Source organism: Hypanus sabinus, chromosome 3, assembly GCF_030144855.1.
Source record: "Hypanus sabinus isolate sHypSab1 chromosome 3, sHypSab1.hap1, whole genome shotgun sequence".
Taxonomy (NCBI): Eukaryota; Metazoa; Chordata; class Chondrichthyes; order Myliobatiformes; family Dasyatidae; genus Hypanus; species Hypanus sabinus.
Window position 1 is genome coordinate 93,675,427 of NC_082708.1, and position 7,621 is coordinate 93,683,047.

Genomic DNA, 7,621 nt, shown 5'->3' on the forward strand with positions numbered 1-7,621 from the left:
ATCCTGAGAGCAGATGCAGTGAAGATGGAGGAATTGAGAGAAGGGGATGGTGTTTTTGCAAGTAACAAGGTGTGAAGAGGCATGGTCCAGACAGCTGCGAGAGTCAGTGGGTTTATTATAGACATCCCTGGAAGAGACTTTGCAGAGTAGTAATCAAATCATAAACAAGAGAAAATATGCTGGGGAAACTCAGCAGGCCAGGCAGCATCTATGGGGAAAAAAAGGTACAATCAATGTTTCAGGCCAAAACCCTTCGGCAGGGCTGGAGAAAAAATGATGGGGAATAGATTTAAAAGGTAGGGGAGAGGAGAACAGTGCAGGATAGCTTTCAGAGATTCCTTTCTTGATGTGAATTTTTGAACGACAGCTTCAGCACAAAGTCATTTTGTAGCAAGATTAGTTCTTTCACCATCCTTCATCAACAGTGCTTCTCCCAATAGACGCTGCCTGGCCTGCTGTGTTCCACCAGCTTTTTGTGTGTGTGGTTTGAATTTCCAGCATCTGCAGATTTCCTCATGTTTGCTCTTTCTGTTAATTCCTCATTACAAGTGTTCAGAATGGATTTATTACCCAATCTGTAATAAGAATCGAGAATCTCTGACGTGTCTATATACATCACATCCAGATTGGCACAGCATACTTGAAGATTATCATCTGCTATTCTTTCTCTTTGTTCCAATTCTAAGAGACTCGGAAATTGGAAAAGGCCAAATGGACAATGTTGCACCGAAATAGGGTTAAATTGGACAGAAATCTGGAGAAGAATAAGTTGACTTTTACAAGCTTCACATCATTTTCTTGCAATTGAAGACCAAATTCAAAAAAGTTTGTGAATAATTTTGACAAATAAGTGATGTCATGTTTAATATTCTTTCTTTTTCTTTTTTATAGATGCCACTAAGTAGATGGCAATACCTTAACCATTTGCATGTTGTAAGGCCACTAGGGCCCCTTCCATCCTTATCAAGGGGAGTGCTAAACTTCTCTCCTTTCATACAACACATGTCTAATATTCTTGAGTTGATTACTGAATGAAGCATCCAAGTCTTAAAAGAATTTTACCACAGTTTCAAAAGTGGATGAAGTACCTCAGGCAGTTTCTTACTGAGACATGTCTGTATGCAACAGCACACAATCAAACTGTTCATCATTCTCAATTCAAAGCTCTCGAAATAGTCAAGAATTGAAAGCATTGGACTTGATTTCAGTTACCACTCTGATAACAATATTTAATAATATTGTAGGGGGCTTCCCAAATTTACCAACAACATGTTATGTGCACACAAACCACCTCTGTTGTGAAGTGCCGGCAAACATATTTTGAAACGTTTTCTGTTTCTGAAAGTTTTTACAAAGTGACTGAATATAAAGTAACACATACAAAATGCTGAAGGAACTCAGCAGATCAGGCAGCGTCCTTGAATATGAGTAGATAGTTGACTATCCCAGCCCTTGACCTTTCCCATCCACCTAGCTTCATCTTTCACCTTCCAGCTCATCTCCTTCCCCTCCACCCAACTTTCTCCCTTCCTTTCCAGTCTCAGCCCAAAATGTCAGCCATTTATTCATTTCCATAGATACTGCCTAACTTATTTTTTGCTTTATCATTTTATTCTCTTCAGTCGTTCAAGGAGCCTGGAAAGTTTCATTGCCTCATTTGAGAAGAAAACTTTTTGCACAAGAGGCACCTTGCCTGCTGTTGGTTGCTTGGTGCTGATGTAAATCCATATTTCAGATACTCCAAGCAATACTATCCAGATTTTTCTGTTAGGTCTGCTTCTGCCGTTGTTGTTGTGGATAAGCAGACACCTTCAATTGTCTGTTGTTTAAGTCCAACCTCAAGTGCAGCAATCAATAAAGGGGAAAGTTATGATGTCAACATAGCTCAGGCAAAACCTATCTCTGCCTGAAGGTACATAAAGGGGGGCAGTGATATCTCAGTTTACATGGGCAAGAGAATGCAGTCAAGACCATTCAAAGGGCAGTTTCTGAAATTTACCCTATTGAATGCTATACATAGCATTCATAGGAACTGCATCACTGTGTGATTAAAAAATGGGACCATACTAGCTAGCACTGAATAGAGGGTGGAGTAGACTTGGAAATAACACAATTCCTTTTGTCTCAATTTCTCACAATATGCCAAGCACATGTTTCACATTTCTTTTCAATAATTATAGCATGCTTTGAGCAAAGTCAAAACAAAAAAACCAGGAGATTCACAAGAGATGTGGTGATAATGTGATCATTGTAATCTATTGTAAGACCATAAGACATTAAGATACAGGAGTAGAATTAGGCTATTTGGTCCATAGAGTGGGCTCTGCTGTTTCATAGTGGTTAATCCATTTTCCAACAGCCCTAATTTCCTTGCACCTTCCCATATCCCCTCATGTCCTGACTAATCAAAAATCTAAAATATATCCAATGACGGCCTCCACAGCCACCTGTGGCAAAGAATTCTATAGATTTGCCAGTTTCTGGCTAAAGAAATTCCTCCTCATCTTTGTTCAAAAAAGATGCCCCTCTATTCTGAGGCTGTGTCCTCTGGTCTTAGACAGTCCCACCACAGGAAACATCACTCGTCACTGGCAGACAACCAGTAAAAGCTCCCTTTATTCCCACTCTTTGCCTCCTGCCTATCAGCCAATACTGGTATATTTCCTGTATTACCATGGGCTCTTATCTCGTTAAGCACCCTCATCTGTGGCACCTTGTCAAAGGCCTACTGAAAATCCAAGTACACAACATCCACTGATTCTCTTTTGTCTTTTCTGCTTGTTATTGCTTCAAAGAATTCCAACAGATTTGTCAGGCAAGATTTTCCCTTAAGGAAGCCATGTCGTCTATGGCCTATTTTATTATGTGCCTCCAAATACCCCCAAACCACATCCTTAACAATTTACTCCGACACCTTTCCAACCAATGAGATCAGACTAACTGGCCTATAATTTCCTTACTTCTGCCTCTCTACCTTCTGGAAGAGTTAAGTGACATTTGCAAAATTCTTGTCCTTCAGAACTATGCTAGTATCAACTGATTCTTGAAAGATACTGACCAATGCCATCACAGTTTCTTCAGCCACATCTTTCAGAACCCTGGGGTGTCTATCATCTGGTTCAGGTGACTTATCTAATTTCATACCTTTCAGTTTCCCAAGAAACCCTTAGAACGCTCCCTCACCTACTTTTCTAGAGCAACCTTGTGCCTTCTTTTAGCCCTCCTGATTCCTTAAGTGTTCCCTTGCATTTCTTATACTCCTCAAGTCTCATTTGTTCTTCCATGCCTATACCTGCTATGCACCTCCTTTTCATTAACTAGGGTTCAATATCTCTCAAAAACTGAGGTTCCTTAAACCTGTTATCCTTACCTTTTATTCTCACAGCAACATACAATCTTCTTACTCTTACAATTTCACTTGTGAAGGGCTTCTACTTACACCTTTGCAGATCCTTTCTGATACAATCAAAATTGGTCTTCTCTAATTTAGAATCTCAACTCAAGGACTAGACCAATCCTTTTCCATAATTATTTTGAAATCAATGGCATTATGATCACAAGATGCAAAGTGTTCTCCTACACAAAAGTCTGTCACCTGCCCTGTCTCATTCCCTAATAGCAGATCGAGCACCACTCATGCTATCGTTGGAACTTCCATGCACTTATAAAGTAAACTTTTCTGAACATATTTGACAAACACTATCCAATCTAGTCCTTTTACAGTATGAGAAGCCCAGTTAATATGTGGAAAGTTAAAATCACCTACTATCACAACCTTATGTTTCTTTCAACAGTCTGCAATCTCTCAACAAATTGTTCATCAAAAACCTGCTCCTGTTGGGTGGTCTATAATGTAGCCCCATTAACAAGGTTATACCTTTCTTATTCCTCAGTTCCACCCATAAAGTCTCATTAGATGAGTTTTTCAGTCCGTCCTGACTGAGCAGTACGAACTGTGACATATTCCCTGACTAGTATCGCCATCCCTCCCCCTTTAATTCTTGCCAATTTATCACATCTAAAACAATAGAAACTCAGAATATTGAGCTGCCGGTCCTGCCCCAACTACAACCAAGTTTCACTAATGGTTACAATATCATAATTCAATGTGTGATCCATGCCCTGAGCTCATCTGCCTTTCCTACAATGTTTCTTGTGTTGAAGTGTACTAGTCGCACAGGACACTAGTCATACCATCATCAGCCTTTTGATTCCTGATTTTGTCTAAGGTTTTAACAATACCTGTCCCCACAACCACTCCAATATCTGTTCTAGCACTCTGGTTCCCATCCCCCTGCAACACGTTTTTAACTGCAGTTAACATGTAGTTCAAGCAAACCTTCCGGCTAGGATACCAATCCCCTCCAGTTTATGTGAAAACCATCTCTTCTATAGTGGTCCCATCTTCCCGGGAAGAGAAACCAATGATCGAAAATTGTGACTCAGTGCTTTAGACCTGGCTGCTGTGACTTCTCTCTGCTAGGTTATTGCACCCACTTCCCCAACAGCATCCAAAATGGTATGCCTGTTGAAGATGGGCACAGTGTCTGTTTAACCTTTTGTCTTTCCTGACTGTCATCCAATTTTCTGTGTTTACAGAATGGGTGTAACTCTGCATCCTGTCTATCGCATCCTCAACTCCCAAATGATCCAGTTCCAGCTCCAACTCCTTAATGTGCTTCAGGTGACTTATCTACCTTCAAATCTTTCAGTCTCCCAAGCATTATTTCTCTAGTAATAGCAACTGTCCCCTGATATCCTCAAACTTTTAACATACTACCAGTGTCTTCCACACTGAAGGTTAATGCAAAATACTTATTCAATTTGTCTGCTATTTTGTTCTTCCCCCATTACTTCCTCTTCAGTGTCATTCTTTGTGGTCCATGATCTACTCTTACCTCTTTTACTCTTTATATATCTGAAAAACATTTTGGTAACATTACTGATACTTCTGACTAGCTTACTTTCATAAATTATTTTTCCCCCTTGTGTTTTTTTTTGGTTGCCTCCTGCTGCTTTTAAAAAAATTTCTAATTTTCTAACTTGCCACTAATTTAGAAACAAAGAAAACCTACAGCACAATACAGGCCCTTCGGCCCACAAGTTAATGCCGAACATGTCCCTATCTTAGAAATTACTAGGCTTACCCATAGCCCCTATTTTACCTATCTAAAAGTCTCTTAAAAGACCCTATCGTATCCGCCTCCACCACCGTTGCCAGCTGCCCATTCCACGCACTCACCACTCTCCGAGTAAAAACTTACCCCTGACATCTCCTCTGTTCCTACTCCCCAGCACCTTAAACCTGTGTCCTCTTGTGGCAATCATTTCAGCCCTGGGAAAAAGTCTCTGACTATCCACATGATCAATGCCTCTCATCATCTTATACACCTCTATCAGGTCACCTCTCATCCTCCATCACTCCAAGGAGAAAAGGCCAAGTTCACTCAATCTATTCTCATAAGACATGCTCCCCAATCCAGGCAACATCCTTGTAAATCTCCTCTGCACCCTTTCTATGGCTTCCACATCCTTCCTGTAGTGAGGCAACCAGAACTGAGCACTGTACTCCAAATGGGGTCTGACCAGGGTCCTATATAGCTGCAGCATTACCTCTAGGCTCCCAAATTCAATTCTACGACTGATGAAGGCCAATATTCCATACACCTTCTTAACCACAGAGTCAACCTGTGCAGCTGCTTTGAGCATCCTATGGACTCGGACCCCAAGATCCCTCTGATCCTCTACTCTGCCAAGAGTCTTATCATTAATACTATATTCTGCCATCATATTTCACCTACCAAAATGAATCATTTCACACTTATCTGAGTTGAACTCCATCTGCCACTTCTCAGCCCAGTTTTACATCCTATCAATGTCCCGCTGTAACCTCTGAAAGCCAGCCACACTGTCCACAACACCTTCAACCTTTGTGTCATCAGCAAACTTATTAACCCATCTCTCCACTTCCTCATCCAGGTCATTTATAAAAATCATGAAGAGTAAGGTTCCCAGAACAGATCCCTGAGGCGATCCACTGGTCACCGACCTCCATGTAGAATATGACCCGTCTAGAAACACCCTTTGCCTTCTGTGGGCAAGCCAGTTCCGGATCCACAAAGCAGTGTCCCCTTGGACCCTATGCCTCTTTACTTTCTCAATAAGCCTTGCATGGGGTACCTTATCACAATGTCTTGTTGAAATACATATACACTACATCTACTGCTCTTCCTTCATCAATGTGTTTAGCCATATCCTCAAAATATTCAATCAGGCTCATAAGGTAGGACCTGCCCTTGACAAAACCATGCTGACTATTCCTAATCATTTTATTCCTCTCCAAAAGTTCATAAATCGTGCCTTTCAGGATCTTCTCCATCAACTCACAAACCACTGAGGTAAGACTCAATGGTCCATAATTTCCTGGGCTTTTTCTACTCCCTTTCTTGAATAAAGGAACAACCTCCGCAACCCTCCATTCCTCCGGAACCTCTCCCGTTCCCGTTGATGATGCAAAGATCATCGTCAGAGGCTCAACAATCTCCACCCTTGCCTCCCACAGTACACTGGGATACATCTCATCCAGTCTTGGCAACTTACCCAATTTGATGCTTTCCAAAGGCTCCTGCACATCCTCTTTATTAATATTTACATACTCAAGCTTTTCAGTTGGCTGAAAGTCATCACTATAATCACCAAGATCCTTTCCCATAGAGAATACTGCAGTAAAGTATTCATTAAGTACCTCTGCTATTTCCTCTGGTTCCATGAACACTTTCCCACTGTCACACTTGATAGATTGTTTCACATCTTATCCCCTTGCTCTTCACATACTTGTAGAATGCCTTGGGGTTTTCCTTAACCCTGCCCACCAAAGCCTTCTCATGGCCCCTTCTGGCTCTCCTAATTTCCTTCTTAAGCTCCTTCCTAATAGCCTTAGAATCTTCTAGATCTCTAACATTACCTAACTCTCTGAACCTTTTGTAAGCTTTTCTTTTCATCTTTACTAGATTTGTTACAGCCTTTGTGCACCATGGTTCCTGTACCCTACCATAACTTCCTGCCTCATTGGAACGTACCTATACAGAACTCCACACAAATATCCCCTAAATATTTGCCTCATTTAGAACATAGAACATAGAATAGTACAGCACATTACAGGCCCTTCAGCCCACAATGTTGTGCTGACCCTCAAACCCTGCCTCCCATATAACCTCCCACCTTAAATTCTTCCATATACTTGTCTAATAGTCTCTTAAATTTCACTAGTGTATCTGCCTCCACCACTGACTCAGGCAATGCATTCTACTCACCAATCACTCTCTGAGTGAAAAACCTTCCTCTAATATCCCCCTTGAACTTCCCTCTCCTTACCTTAAAGCCATGTCCTCTTGTACTGAGCAGTGGTGCCCTGGGGAAGAGGCGCTGGCTGTCCACTCTGTCTATTCCTCTTAATATCTTGTACACCTCTATCATGTCTCCTCTCATCCTTCTCTCCAAAGAGTAAAGCCCTAGCTCCCTTAATCTCTGATCATAATCCATACTCTCTAAACCAGGCAGCATCCTGGTAAATCTCCTCTGTACCTTTTCCAATGCTTCCCACATCCTTCCTATAGTGACA

General features: G+C 41.4%; 1 non-coding gene across 1 annotated transcript; it reads right to left on the minus strand.

Annotated features, from left to right (window-relative positions):
- Positions 1 to 875: 875 nt before the first annotated feature.
- On the minus strand, positions 876 to 1,002 carry LOC132392050 (U6atac minor spliceosomal RNA). The gene has a single exon (XR_009511428.1). It is a non-coding gene; the product is annotated as a U6atac minor spliceosomal RNA (small nuclear RNA).
- Between the last annotated feature and the right edge of the window lie 6,619 nt (positions 1,003 to 7,621).